This window comes from Pelophylax lessonae, assembly GCF_965119305.1.
Source record: "Pelophylax lessonae genome assembly, chromosome: 1".
Taxonomy (NCBI): Eukaryota; Metazoa; Chordata; class Amphibia; order Anura; family Ranidae; genus Pelophylax; species Pelophylax lessonae.
In genome coordinates this window covers 636,358,285-636,373,665 of record NC_138768.1, presented here as the reverse complement: position 1 = coordinate 636,373,665, position 15,381 = coordinate 636,358,285, and the positions used below count along the sequence as shown (strand labels likewise).

General features: G+C 44.2%; 1 protein-coding gene across 1 annotated transcript in view; it reads right to left on the bottom strand.

Annotated features, from left to right (window-relative positions):
• Positions 1-15,118, bottom strand: part of ABHD18 (abhydrolase domain containing 18) — a 55,487-nt gene extending 40,369 nt beyond the window's left edge. The window contains exon 1 of the mRNA XM_082266718.1: positions 14,989-15,118. The gene's annotated coding sequence lies outside the window, so the exon portion shown is untranslated. The remainder of the gene's footprint in view (positions 1-14,988) is intronic.
• Between the last annotated feature and the right edge of the window lie 263 nt (positions 15,119-15,381).

The following is a 15,381-nucleotide window of genomic DNA, read 5'->3' as shown; positions in this document are numbered from 1 at the left end:
CTAATATTGAGGATGACCGGGCTTTTAGAACTCTGCACAAAAATACAGCAAGCAATATCAAAGTTAAAAATAATAAGGGGCATATTTATTAGGCAGTGAATGGGACATTCAAACATTTCCTGCGGTTATGTCAAAAACATGTACCAGGAAGATACACCGGTAGTAAAGGTTTGGTGAATGTTCCATTCACTACTTTCAGTATATACCTCCTAAAAATACAGGTGTGCATACAAAAGTAACAAAGCATGCTCCCATCGTTTGTATTTCATTTAATGCATGTTGACACACTTACGTTAATGTGTTACAATGTGCTGTTGTGCGTTTTTTCCCACAGAAGAAAAAAATAGCTGTGTCTTGTTTTCCTGCAGAATGTTCTATTTTCACCCAGTGTATATCAATCCAGCACACTGTTGTGAACTCTGAACTGGAAACAATGGATTTCATCTGGTCATTGCAATGGGGCTGCATTGGGTAACTCAGCTCAATGGATGTAATGTGACTAGGCCCTAAGGCAGGGATCCTCACACTACGGCCCTCCAGCTGTTGTGGAACTACACATGAGGCATTGGAAAACTCTCGCAGACATGACTAGGCATGATGGGAATTATAGTTCCTGAACAACTGGAGGGCCATAGTTTAAGACCCTTGGTCTAAGGCCGCATTTGCCAGGGCACAGCAGCGCATTCATTTGAATAGGCTGCTGTGCCTGCTTTTCCTGCAGAAAAAAGGTGCATGCAGCGTTTTAAAAATGCAGTGGCTGGGAAATCACATGGTGCTTTGGCACCATGCAATTTACCTGCGGTTCCTGCCACCGCACTGCCTTTTAGATGGGTGGGGGTGCCTGTAGGAACGAATGGCAGCCCCACGCGATTTAAAAAAGCGGCACGTTTTGACTGCGGGTGGTTTAAGGTCAGGGAATTGCTGCGATTCCTGCACCAGCATACATGTGAACCAGGCCTAAGGCCTTATCCACACCATGTGCAGAGCTTTTCTGCACGGGGCACGAATCAAACAATTGAGTTTATACAGCAGGGATCCTCAAACTAGGGCACTGCAGCTGTTGCGGAACTACACATCCCATGAGGCATTGTAAAACTCTGACATTCACAGACATGACTAAGAATGATGGGAATTGTAGTTCCTGAACAGCTGGAGGGCCATAGTTTGAAGATCGCTGTTATACAGGATTTATATAGCATCGACAGTTTACGCAGCGCTTTACAACTTAAAGCGGAGTTCCACCCTGGGAATACTTTTTTTAATAAAAATACCCCCAGGACAGTCAGGGCTAGTACATTCCACAATGGCTAGCCTCTGATCTGTCCCGGGTTGCACTTACCTTTTAGGAGAAATACTTACCTTGAAAAAGTCTTCTCCAGCGCTGCCATCTCAGGTGTGGGCAGCTTGAAGCCAGCGCGATCCTCTTCTGCGTCCTCTTCCTTCTTCTTCGGTCCCACAATGCACTGCACCGGCCCCAGAAGCTGTTTAGAATGGAATGACGCGCGCGCACCGGAATTGACGTCAGGGCCGGTGCAGGCGCATTGATTCCTGGGAGCGATGACGTTCATCTCCCAGGAATCATTGGAAAGCCAGGAAGTGACGAATCGCCTGGCCGCCGGGGGGAGGAAGAAGGAAGTAAGGTAAGTATATTTTCTTCTATACGAGGTAAGTAAAAAAAAAAAAATTGCGATTATCCATTTGTTTTTCAGGTGACCCGGAGCGAGAAGATGGAGGTAAGTATAAATTTAGGGTGGAACTCCACTTTAAGGCTAAGTTCACATGTAGGCATTTTGGGGCGTTTTTGGGGAGTTTTTCTGCTCTAGGATCAGCTCAAAAAACACCCAACAAGACAAATCCTATTCGTTTCAATGGCCCCTGTTCAAATCTGAGCGTTTTGACGTTTTAAGCAAAACGCCCAACGCTCAAAAAAGTACATGAGCTTCTTTTTGGGCAGATTACAGGCGTTTTTATTTTTTTCCATTGGTTACTAGTCAACCTAAAAACGCCTGCACAAAAATGCCTGTAAAAACGCCTGTAAAACGCCTGTAAATAGCAACGCCAAGATGTGAACGTAGCCTAAGGGAAGGCAGTACAAATACAATACACTTAAATAGAATAGGAATCAGAGGGCCCTGCTCGTTAGAGCTTACAATCCAAGAGCGAGGGTTGAAAGATATAAGAGGTAATAACTGTGGGGGGCAGTTCTGAAGGAGAAATAAATACACAATTGTTAGGTTGGGGCCAGATAGGCTTCTCTGAAGAGATGTGTTTTCAGGGATCGTCTAAAAGTGGACAAAGTAGGAGATAGACAGATTGGGGGTAGAGCATTCCAGAGTATGGGAGAGGCTCGGAAGAAGTCCTGGAGGCAAGCATGGGATGAGGCAACAAGGTTCTGTATGTGCCCTGTTCATACCGCAACACTGGTATCATGTAATGTATCCGGGCAGAAATCTGCAATGCGTATGCAGTTTTCTGTGCAGAAAAAAAAAAAAACTAATGTGACAGCACCATTGTGGTGTGAACAGGGCACATGCAGAACAATTGTGTTTTTTGTTTTTTTTGTGTGTGCTCGTGCAGAGAATTTATGTTTCATATTTCTACACAGAAAAAAAGCTCACATGACAGCAGGGTTATGGTGTAAACCAGGGATTCCCAAACTATGGCCCTCCAGTTGTTCAGGAACTACAATTCCCATCATGCCTAGTCATGTCTGTGAATGTCAGAGTTTTACAATGCCTTGTGGGATGTGTAGTTCTGCAACATCTGGAGAGCCGTAGTTTGGGAATCCCTGGTGTAAACAATTGTTTTCTTTGTGTGCTTACAAAGACCTATGTAGTAAATACGCACATCTCTGCATATGGTGTGAACAAGCCTTGGTTTTACTGAATGCTGACATGTGACAGTAAACATGACAGCTCTCTTCTAGAATATGATACTACGATATTTACATTAGTGACAATTACCAAGCTTTCTATATATAGTGGTGTGAAATCAGACTACATCTATTTGCACTGTTAAGTAGTATACACATTTACTACCCATACATGCAGGAAAATTCTGACCTTCACATTTCACCCACATTGCTATCTCCACCCACCATACAGCCTTATCATGATCATTCCATATGCAGTAAAGTGCTGTGACAGGCCTTTGTATAATGTGGACAGACCAGAGTCTCCGAAACATGGCTGCACATGTACAGATCAGGCCGTATGAGCCTTGTCCTTCTTAGCGTTAGCCAGCCTCATATACACCGAGATCTAACAAACACTGCTCATTCATGTTGTTTAAAAGACAACATAAAGCGTCATTAACCACTTAAGCCCCGGAAGATTTTACCCCCATTCCGACCAGGGTTTTTTTTGCGATTCGGCACAGCGTGACTTTAACGGACAATTGCGCGGTCGTGCGACGCTGTACCTAAACAAATTTGACGTCCTTTTTTTCCCACAAACAGAGCTTTCTTTTGGTGGTATTTGATCACCTGTGCGATTTTTTGATCATGCGCTATAAACAAAAAAAGAGTGTCAATTTTGCAAAAATAACAATATTTTTCACATTTTTTTATATGAAATTCCCCCAAAAAAAAATGTAAAAATCAAAATTTTTTAAAATTTTCGGCCAATTTGTTTTATGCTACATATTAAAAGCATAAATAGACAGCGCTAACAGGTGACAAAATGTAAATGAATTATAAATATATATAAATGTGCTACAATAATTAATTGGTGCCCTAAAACATTGATGCTCTAAAAAATTGGTACAACCAAAAAGTGTATATATAAACAATACATATATAATAAATACTAAAGTGCTAAGATTAAGTGTCCATAATATAACCATTAAAGTGCAAAGTGATTTGTTAAGGTGCAGTCCAAAAAATGCTTCTTCAACACAAAACTAAAGTGCCAAACAGGTGCTCGAATCCATAAAAGTGCCCAAGTGCTCTTCAGGAAAAAGGCCCCCAATGGGGATGCACTCACCAGATTTTGGGTAAAAATGAGCCTTGAACATGTATAATGTTCCTTGATCGGATCACAGGATCAATGCAGCTACCCTAGCATATGAGATATCCCTCAAACGGATGGATGGATGACAAGCACCTCATAGACTGGCTCCTTAATAATTCGTCTCCTCTCTCTCTCCCATGTGTGTTTCAAATATAAAGAGAGAAGCCGTACATAGTGAAGCCCGTAATATTTATTTAAAACAGAATGGTAAGAATAGTACTCACAATGTATCTTTAAAAAATCGGCAATGAACAGCATTAAACAGCCTAGCACAGTCAATCCTCCAATTTCCGTGTCGCTGCCGGCGTGCGTTCCACGGTGGTTAACAGGAAATGACGCTGCAAAAGCTCCGCTGCCCGGAAGTGCGTCGACGCGTTTCGCCCGCCTTAATGGGCGTTATCAAAGACATGTCTTTGATAACGCCCATTAAGGCGGGCGAAACGCGTCGACGCACTTCCGGGCAGCGGAGCTTTTGCAGCGTCATTTCCTGTTAACCACCGTGGAACGCACGCCGGCAGCGACACGGAAATTGGAGGATTGACTGTGCTAGGCTGTTTAATGCTGTTCATTGCCGATTTTTTAAAGATACATTGTGAGTACTATTCTTACCATTCTGTTTTAAATAAATATTACGGGCTTCACTATGTACGGCTTCTCTCTTTATATTTGAAACACACATGGGAGAGAGAGAGGAGACGAATTATTAAGGAGCCAGTCTATGAGGTGCTTGTCATCCATCCATCCGTTTGAGGGATATCTCATATGCTAGGGTAGCTGCATTGATCCTGTGATCCGATCAAGGAACATTATACATGTTCAAGGCTCATTTTTACCCAAAATCTGGTGAGTGCATCCCCATTGGGGGCCTTTTTCCTGAAGAGCACTTGGGCACTTTTATGGATTCGAGCACCTGTTTGGCACTTTAGTTTTGTGTTGAAGAAGCATTTTTTGGACTGCACCTTAACAAATCACTTTGCACTTTAATGGTTATATTATGGACACTTAATCTTAGCACTTTAGTATTTATTATATATGTATTGTTTATATATACACTTTTTGGTTGTACCAATTTTTTAGAGCATCAATGTTTTAGGGCACCAATTAATTATTGTAGCACATTTATATATATTTATAATTCATTTACATTTTGTCACCTGTTAGCGCTGTCTATTTATGCTTTTAGTTTTTTCTGGTATTTCACCTAGTGAGCAGCAGCTTCAGGTTTTATACATTGTTTATATTTTATTTTTTCACCAAAATATACATCACAGCGCGGAAAATAAGTTATTGTTTTACACGTTTTATGCTACATATGTTTGGTAAAAAAAAAAAAAAAAAAAAAAACCGCAAAAAGCATATTTTGATTGGTTTCCGCAAAAGTTATCGCGTTTATTAACAAAGGGAAAGATTTTTGTCATTTTTGTTGTTTTTTTTTTTTTAAACGCGTAATGACGGCAATCTGCGATTTTTTTGCGGTACTGCGACATTGCGGCGGACAGATCGGACCCTTTACTGACATTTTTGGGGTTACCAGTGACATTTCTACAGTAATCAGTGCTATACATATGCACTGTTACTGTAAAATTACACTGGCAGTGAAGGGGTTAACTTGTTTTGAGAGGGAGGGGTTATGTGTGTCCCTAGGGGAGTGATTCTAACTGTGATTGGCTGTGGCTTGAGGTGTAGGAACAGTGATCAACGGTCCTACATAGTAGAACCGTATAATCACTATTCCTACACAGGGGAGAATGACAGGCGGCTTGTTTACATCAGCCGCCTGCCTTTCTCCCTCTGCACCGATGTTCGCCGAGTGACTGGCGGACATCGGGTCCACCGGTCACACGCGCGGGGGGGTCCGTGACCGAGCGGGAGCGCGCCTCCGGCGACGCGCGCTCGCTCCCTAGACCCTCACAGGCTAGCGACGTAGTACTACGTCGCTCTGCCTGTGAGGGGCTGACCGCCGCAGTAAATAGTCGTGCGGCGGTCGGCAAGCGGTTAAAGAGCTGAATATACAGTATGCTCTGACACAGCCCTTAGAGCTAGTTCCTCTGAAGAGCGATCCGATGGATTGTTTTTTAGGGGTGTTTGACAAGAGGTGAGGAGGTGATATATCATTTTGCAGGTACATGGACAGCTTTATATTTCTAATCATTGTAAATAACAGCAAGAATGCTTAAAGCGGAGTTACGGGCACAGAAGTCATTTTTCACTGAACATACCCCCGGGACGGTCAGGGCTAGTACATTCCACAATGGCTAGCCTCTGATCTGTCCTGGTTCGCACTTACCTTTTAGAAGAAATACTTACTTATAAAAATTCTTCCACAGCGTTTCCATCTCTCTTGTGGGCAGCTGAAGCCGGCGCGATCCTCTTCTATGTCTTCTTCCGCGTCTTCTTGTCCCAGAATGCGCCTGCACCGGCCCCTCTCGTCACTTCCGGTGAGGCGCCGCATTCCTCCACAGCTTCTGGGCATGCCCAGAAGCTGTTTAGCAGGGGAATGCGGCGTCGCCCGGAAGTGACGTGCGGGGCCGGTGCCGTCGCATTGATTCCTGGGAGCGATGACGTTCAGCTCCCAGGAATCATCGCGAAGGAGGAAGTGACGGGTGAGCCGCGGCGCTGAGGGAGGAAGTACTCTGAGGTGAGTATTTACGATCTTCATTTACAAGGTGAGTAAACAAAAAAAAAAACACCTAACTATCCAATTCCTTTTCAGGTGATGTCTAACTAGCGGAGGGGCACAAAAAAAAAATATCGATTTTGTGCCCGGAACTCCGCTTTAAGGCTCCATTCTTTCAGGTGTTTTTTTCAGGCATTTTTTTGCAGGTGTTTGGAGGCAGGCATTGACATCTATCAAAAACGCCTGTAATCTGCCAAATAAGAAGCTCATGTACTTTTTTGAGCTTCAGGAGTTTAACTTCAGGTGACAAAATGCTCATATGTGAACAGGGGTCATTGAAATTAAAGGGATTTTGCTTGTTGGGACTTCAGAGATGAGCGTTTTATGAGCTGAAAAATGCTCAGGTGTGAACAGGGCCTAAAGCATAACTCCACTTTTGTTTGATTGTCGATTGCCAAATCAGAGCCTATTGCCGGCAACATTCCTGCACTACTTTTAGCGATTTCAGGGGTGCTTTCAAATAGACATCTGTGCATGAACCCGGACAGATGTCTCTCACATCGCCCCCAAAGTCGGACTGAAATGCCGGTTTGAAATCGTGCGAGTTCAGCTGAACTTTCACGATTTCAAACCTGAATTCAGTGTGAACCTAGGCTCAAGGTAAGAAACCTTCAGTATGCAGCCCCCCTTATACTTACTTATGCCCCATCTCGATACAGAAATGTGCATAAGAGCAGCGTCTCTCTCTCTCTCTCCTCATTGGCTTACACAGCAGCAGGAGCCAATGAGGAGAGAGCAGGGGGCAGGGCAGGGCCAAGCCAGGCGCTGTGTGTGAATGGACACACAGAGCATGGCTCGGGAGCAAGCCTGATTGAATGCCCTCATAGTAAGAGACTTGCTATTGGGGGCACCCAGCAAGGGGGAAGGAGCCAGGAATCACTTTAAAGTGCAATTTATTTATTTATTGTATTTTCCAAGCAATAACATTTAACATATGCATTATACAATTCTGTAGAATTCAAATGTTTGCAACGTTGATGTTTATTTCCATTTTCAAACCAACAACGACAGATTGTCGCTAGTAAATGTAATTTTCTACAAGCAATGTCGGGGTGACTCAAAGCGTTTGTTACCCCAACATTTCATATCCCTGATACTGTATGTGCCTGCTGTTCCATGTACTTGTATGAGAAAGTATCCTGTTCTCATTGTATTGCTTCCTTTGTGTGAAATCCCTAGTGTTCCTGTCAGTCCCTCTGCTTCCCTGAACTGACCACACTAAGCAGGAGAAAACATCATGGTTAGTTATCTAGCTATGCTGGGAACTTAGCCTTCTCTCCTCCACTGATTAGACTCGTCCTGACACACCCCCTGTGCCCAGCCATTCACTGGGAAGATCAGAGTACTGTTGTTGCTTCTCCTCCCCCTAGCTCTTATGCAGCTGAGAACGGGGGAATGTGATCACTTATAAAAAAGGTATTTATTATGTTTTTTTTTTTTATCTATACAAAAAGGTTTTGACTATCATTTCTATAAGCTGAATGGGTTGTTCCACAAGGTGATCATTTACAATCAAGCTCCTACACTGCCATGTGTGCACATCTCCCGCTTAGCTCTCCCCTTCTCCTAACTTTACTCTGGCTTCCATATATGACAGAGAGCTGGAAGTGTACATCTCTCTCCACGTCATCACTACTAAAACATTGTGCAATAAATAAAGCCCCTGCCTCCCTACAAGCCCAGACACAGCCTATCTATTCCACTGCACTCTGCAAAGCCACTAGGGGTGGGGGGGTGACATATTTCTGCCAGCTACGCTTAGACCTGGCAGTCTGTTACCTTTAAAACTTGTCCTACTGGCCCTATATCACATCTGGCAGTGACACAAGAAAGCTTGGTTCAACATGCTCACCAGCTACACAGGATTACAAGCTGCTGGGGAACTGACACCTCCTAAAGCCTAAGAGAGGCTGCTTAGCTACATTCAAAAAAGAGGACTGTTTTTCAGAGCGTTGGCTTGTGTGAACCTTGCCCAACAGAGCTGTGTAAAACCCAAGACTGGTTGGACAGAAACCTTTGGCAACTCACGTATATTTGTTTTATCTTTTTGTCTGGAGTTTAGCTTTAAAGAATTTGTCCATATTGATACAAAGTGCACTTATTCTTTTTTTTTCATCCTTCTGCCCTAAGCTAACTGACCCCCCAAATGTATATTTACTGAGACCTAACAAGTGCATCCCCTGTGGTTTACAGTGGTGAAAGGCTCCCTCTCCTGGTCATGTCTGCACAGCACAGCCCCATAGAAGAGATGAAGCTGTTGGAAATAGCGGTAGACCAGCCTCATAGAAGACTATGGGGCTGTACTGCACAGATGTAGCCAGAGGAGGGAAATTTGCACCCTTGGATGTAAACAATGGAGGACACGGCTGGCAGATACATCTGTGGAGGGGGGCGGTGGTACTGGATTGGTCATGACAAAGGGGCAGAAAAAAAAGAGACTCTGAAAGCCACATTTTTTTAAAGTGGTTGTAAACCTCAGATATAAAATATGAACAAAGCATATCCCCCTATAGTGTGCACTATAAATTACACTTAGTACTCTGGACTGAGACAAGTACACACTATAGAGGGATATGCCTTGTTCATATTTAAAGTCTGAGGTCTACTTTAACTAGTTCCTGCAAACCGATGTACCTGTACGTCGGCTTGAAGAAATGGTTATACTGGGATGATGTCTGCAGCTGCAGGCATCAATCTGGTCCCTTCTTTAGAGCTGGCGGCTTGCTTTCAGGAGATAACCAATGTGGCTCAGAAGCCACTCGCCCATTATCCCAGCGAGAGGGAGGTGATGTCCCCCCCCCCTCCCCTCCCACTGCCTTCTGTGGCTCTGCCAGGGTCTCTCGTCCCACTGGCAGACCCGGGCAACAAGCCAGGACGTCTGCCGGCTGGTTGGAATCCCGAACAAAGCTGGATTCGGCTTAGATCGGGTCCCTGATCATGTAAACAATGGCGCAGATTAAAAAAAAGTGACAGTATTCAAAAATGCAGATTTCAGCGTTTTGAGTACGTTGAAGTGCAGTGGAGGGGTCTGGGATCTTTTAGACCCCCGATCCCTCCATAAAGAGTACCTGTCACTGCCTATTACTGTTACAAGGGATGTTTACATTCTTCGTGACAGCAATAAAAGTGATCAAATGTTATTTATTTTTTTTTTAAAAACAGTGTTAAAAATAAAAAATAAAATAAATAGGAAAAAAAATAAATGCATTTAAAGCACCCTCGTCTCCGTGAGCTTGCTGCACGAAAGAAAACGCATACGCAAGTCGCGCCCGCAAATGAAAACCGTGCTCAAATCACACATGTGAGCTATCGCCACAATGGTTAGCGCGAGAGCAATAATTCTAGAATAAGACTTCTTCTGTAACTCTAAACTGGTAACCAGTAAAAATTTTAACCTCCTCCCATCCGCGCTACAGCCTATATACGGCTGCAGCGCGGACTCACATTTTCGGGAGGCCGTCTATATACGGCCTCCCAGTAACCCGCTCCCCGCGAGCGCGCAGCGGGGAAAATCTGTGTCGGCTGTGTCCCTTGGACACGGCCGATCACAGATCGTGGTGAATGGCCAATCACAGCGGCCATTCATCACGTGATCGGGCCGTCCAATGAGAGATCTCATATGTAAACATATGAGATCATCTCTCATCGCCGGCGCTCCTTCCTCACACAGAGTTTGCAGTGTGAGGAAGGAGGGGGAGCCTCACAGCGCCGGGGACACACAGGAATGTAATCAGGGCACTGATCACCAGTGCCCTGATTACTAAAGGTAAAAACATACACAAATTGCCCCCCCATCAGTGCCCACAATCAGTGCCCCCCATCAATGCCCACAATCAGTGCCCATAGTGCTGCCAGTCAGTGCCCATCAGTGTCTGCTCATCTAGGCACTGATGAGCACTGACTGGCAGCACTATGGGCACTGAGTGTGGGCACTGATGGTGCTGCCCATCAGTGCCGCTCATCAGTGCCACCCGTCAGTGTCCATCAGTGCCATCCGCCAGTGCCCATCAGTGCCACCTCTCAGTGCCCAGCAGTGCCACCTCTCAGTGCCCAGCAGTGCCACCTCTCAGTGCCCAGCAGTGCCGCCTATCAATGCCGCCTATCAGTGCTCATCAGTGCGGCATATTAGTACCTCCTCATCAGTGCCCATAAGTGCCACCTCATCAGTGCCCATCAGTGCAGCCTATCAGTGCCCATCAGTGCCGCCTCATCAGCGCACATCAGTGAAGGAGAAAAATTTATTTTCAAAATTTACTCGCAGAAAATAAGAAAAACCTTTTTTTTTTTTCAAAATTTTCTGTCTTTATTCTTTTTTTTTGTAAAAAATAAAAAACCCAGAGATGATTAAATACCACCAAAAGAAAGCTCTATTTGTGTGAAAAAAAATGATAAAAATTTCATATGGGTACAGTGTAGCATGACCGCGCAATTGTCATTCAAAGTGTGACAGCGCTGAAAGCTGAAAATTGGCCTGGATGGGAAGGGGGTTTAAGTGCACAGAAGGCAAGTGGTTAAAATGTTGTCTATAGAGATTTTGAAGTACCGTAGTTTGTCGCCATTTCACGAGTCTGCGCAGTTTTAAACCGTAACATGTTAGGTATATACTTACTATGTGTGACATCATCTTTCACAATATACAAAAAAATTGGGCTAACTTTACTATTTATTTTTTTTTAATTCAGAGAAATGTATTTTTTCCAAAAAAAAATGAAAGACCGCTGCACAAATACAGTGGGACATAAAAGATTGCAATGACTGCCATTTTATTCTCCAGAGTATTTGCTAAAATATACACATATATATACACACACACACACATATAATGTTTGGGGGTTCTAAGTAATTTAATTTTCTAGCAAAAAAAAAAAATAATTGTAACGTGTAAACAGATGTTAGAAATAGGCTTGGTCCTTAAGTGGTTAAAAGGAGCCAAGTTGAAAATTGTCAGCCCAACAGCAACTTTATCCATCCAGCTGCAGCCACTGTTGGGGTATTCTAAAATTTGTGGGGTGTAGGCTGTCAGAAAACAATAGCCGGAAGCGGGAGATTCCTCCATCTGGACTGTTTAGCAAGGATGGGGAAATTATGGCATTGAATGAGAGAGATAGAAGTGTGTACGGCAAGTCTAATGCCCCGTACACACATGCAGATTATCTGCAGACTTTTTCCTTCAGATTTACCTTTTCTATGTAGTGCAAGGGCCTGCCGGATTGCATACAAATTGAAAGTGTTTAGGTTTGACCTCATATTATATGGTTTTGGTAAGTCTGCAGACAAAAGTCTTCAGATAATCTGCACGTGTGTACGGGGCATAAGGCCCCTTTCACACGGGCTTTCCAATCAGGTCCACCTGTCAGTTTTTCAGGCATACCAGATCGGATGCTCCATGTACCTCTATAGAGCAGCGGACGTCAGCGGTGTCATCTCCGCTAACACCTGCTGCCCCCTGATCTGATCCTGTCTGTGAAATCCAGACAGATGGAAACCCCATTTTCCATCCGTCTGGAGGATCGGATCGGATGAAAAGGGACAGGCGGACCGCTTTCATCCGATCTCCCATAGAGGAGAGTGGGGATCTGACAGGTCTGTCTCTGCAAAGTAAGCGGAGACTGAGCTGTCATCCGCCTGCTCAGCGGGGATCAGCAAATCAATCCCCGCTGAGCCAAATGGAGTCCGCTGGGCGGAGAGCCCATGTGAAAGAACCCTTAAAGTCTGCAATCATTATTTTGCTCACAAAGGTGGGCACATGACATCAATGGCTCTCCCTGAAACAAATGCCCATCACTAATAACCGGCATGCACAGCTCAGTCCATGATAGAGCTGAACAATTAATCGTAAAAAAAAACAAAACAAAAAAAAACGCGATCTCGTTAAAAACCCCCCCCCCCTCCCCCACCCCCCTCACAATCTTAATCCGCCATTTCTACAATTCAGTGCAGAGCCGTTCTCTGCTCACAGCTGACAACTGTCAAAGGAAAATAAAACATCACAAAGTTTATCACAACATTGCTCAGTGCAGAGAGATAAAAACATACATTGTATCATTCTGTTTTTTTTTTTTTTAGATTAAGGCCCCTTTCACACGGCGGTGTGCCAGAGGGACTCTGTTTTGCCGATCCCTGCTGAGCAGCCAGATGACAGCTCAGTCTCCGCTTACTATGCAGAGACAGATCTGTCAGATCCCCCGCCTCCTCTATGGGAGATCGGATGAAAACGGACCGCCTGTCCCTTTTCATCCGATCCTATCCAGACGGATATAAAATAGGGTTTCCATCCGCCTGAATTTCAGGGGCAGGATCGAATCGCATGGCATCGGAGATGTCTCTGCTGACATCCACTGCTCCATAGGGGTGCATAGAGCATCCGATCAGGTACGCTTGAAAAACTGACAGGTGGATCGGATCGGAAAACCTGTGTGAAAGGGGCCTTAAGGAATGAACTTCCGTCTGTAAGGGAGGGCAGTTTAACCTCTTAAAGACTAAGCCTTGTTCTGACACCTGTTGCTTACAAAGTAAAATCAGTATTTTTTGCTAGAAATTTACTTAGAACCCCCAAACAATATACAGTAAAACCTTGGTTTGAGAGTAACTTGGTTTGAGAGCGCTTTGGAAGACAAGCAAATTTTTAAAATAAATTTTGACTTGATATACAAGCGATGTCTTGATATACAAGTAGCGTCATGTATAAAAAAAAAAGAGAGGAGCCTCTAAGGTGTAACAATATGGTTACATTTAATGAAGGTTCAATATTTGGCAACTCACATGGTTGATGATTAAAACAGGCACATCTAAGAATGCCGCGGCATCTGTTGTAAAGCTGTCCACATAGACCGTCCTCTGCACAGCAATCTTCATAATCTCTTCCCCGCTGCACTCCACGAGTGATTCAAAGCCTCACTTTCAGATCACTCTACTGCAGGCTATTCTTCCCGGTCACGATTGCAGACTGACAGTGGTGAGAGCCGGTGGTTCAGAAGATGGTCTATGTGGACAGCTTTACCCCGGATGCCTGCATACTTAGATGTGCCTCTTTTAATCATCAACCATGTGAGTTGCTAAATGTTGAACCTTCATTAAATGTAACCATATTGCTACACTCTCATCTCTCTTATATTCTGTAGCTCTGCTGGATTTTGCTTCTAATCCCCTTGGGAAAGCTGCATATTGTGGATGGACATTTTATGGTTACACAACCTATCACATTGCTATAATCTTTGTATATAGACTATAAACTGAAGGACTTGTGGAACAAATCATCTGAGTTTCCATTATTTCTTATGGGGAAATTCGCTTTGATATAAGAGTGCTTTGGATTACAAGCATGTTTCCAGAACGAATTATGCTCGCAATCCAAGGTTTTACTGTATATATATATATATATATATATTTTTTTATTTTATTCTAGCAGAGACCCTAGAGAATAAAATGACGATCATTGCAATATTTTATGTCACACCGTATTTGCGCAGTGGTCCTTTAAGCACAATTTTTTGGGTAAAAATACACTTCAATGAATAAAAAAACCTAACCAGTAAAGTTAGCCCAATCTTTTCGTAGAATGTGAAAGATGATGTTATGCCCAAGAATCGTGATCTTTATTCTAAGCAAAAAAACTGTGATTCTCATTTTATCCAGAATCGTTCCGCTCTAGTCCATGAGCGCACATCCTTGGTGCAATTATGTTGCCAATCAAGAGGAAGGCTGGGTGACACCATGAGTTGCATGGTGTCACTGATCATAGCTGGCAGATTCACAGACTTATTGCTGAACATAGATGAGCTTGGGCGCCATGCCATCTGCACTCTACTCTGGACAAACCGGCGCTCTTTTATATCAATGAGCTGAGGGCCAGGTCTTTCCCACCCCCTGTCCACCATGTTTATTAGGGGAGATTCGGAGTGGGAATAAAGCGACCCAAGCCAGTTGGAGTAAAAAAAAAAAAGTGCGAAAGTTTGGAGGAAGCACAAGTTCATCTCCACTGGACAACCAGGGAGCGGACAGACGTCACATGGCTGTTCAAATAGTCATTTTAGGGGGGTGTTTCCCTTTAAGAAAGCATATCTCCAAATTGGTGTCCCCACACAGGACATTGGAGAATGAAACCCATCTTACTGAGATAATAGAGGAGCAAAGGTCACCCAATAAAAGGAGGCAAGTCATGTGCAGTTCACAGCCATGAGCCCCATACAGAAGAGTGAGGTCATGTCCTTTCCAGTCCTCCATAGATGAAGTCACTGGAGGCACACAGCCCGTCCCCTCCCCCCAGGTACACTTCGGTCTTAGGGGGATCGCTCTACTCACGGGGTGACATCAGCCGCTGTACCGCCAGGAGGCGCCTCTGCTTGGCTGCCACTGTATGGAACACACACCGGGACACAGAAGACACGGGGCGGAGCCATGACGTCACCTCGCGCAGCTTCTGTGAATGGGCGTCCCGCCCCGTCCTGTCCTGTGAGCACAATGTAGCGGAACCGAGCCCATAAAGTACAGCACACGCACATTATAGCGCTACAGTGTGATTCACATAACTCAAAGCCCGTATGTGGATAAGTCATTTATACAAAGTAACATTTTATCTAGAAAAGGAGTGGCGTGGGCTACGACAAAATGGCGGCAACTTGCATTTGTTAAGGATTAACAGCGCAAAGGCGGAGTTTTGAATAACAGCCACGCTTCCAGACGTGAAGAGTTATT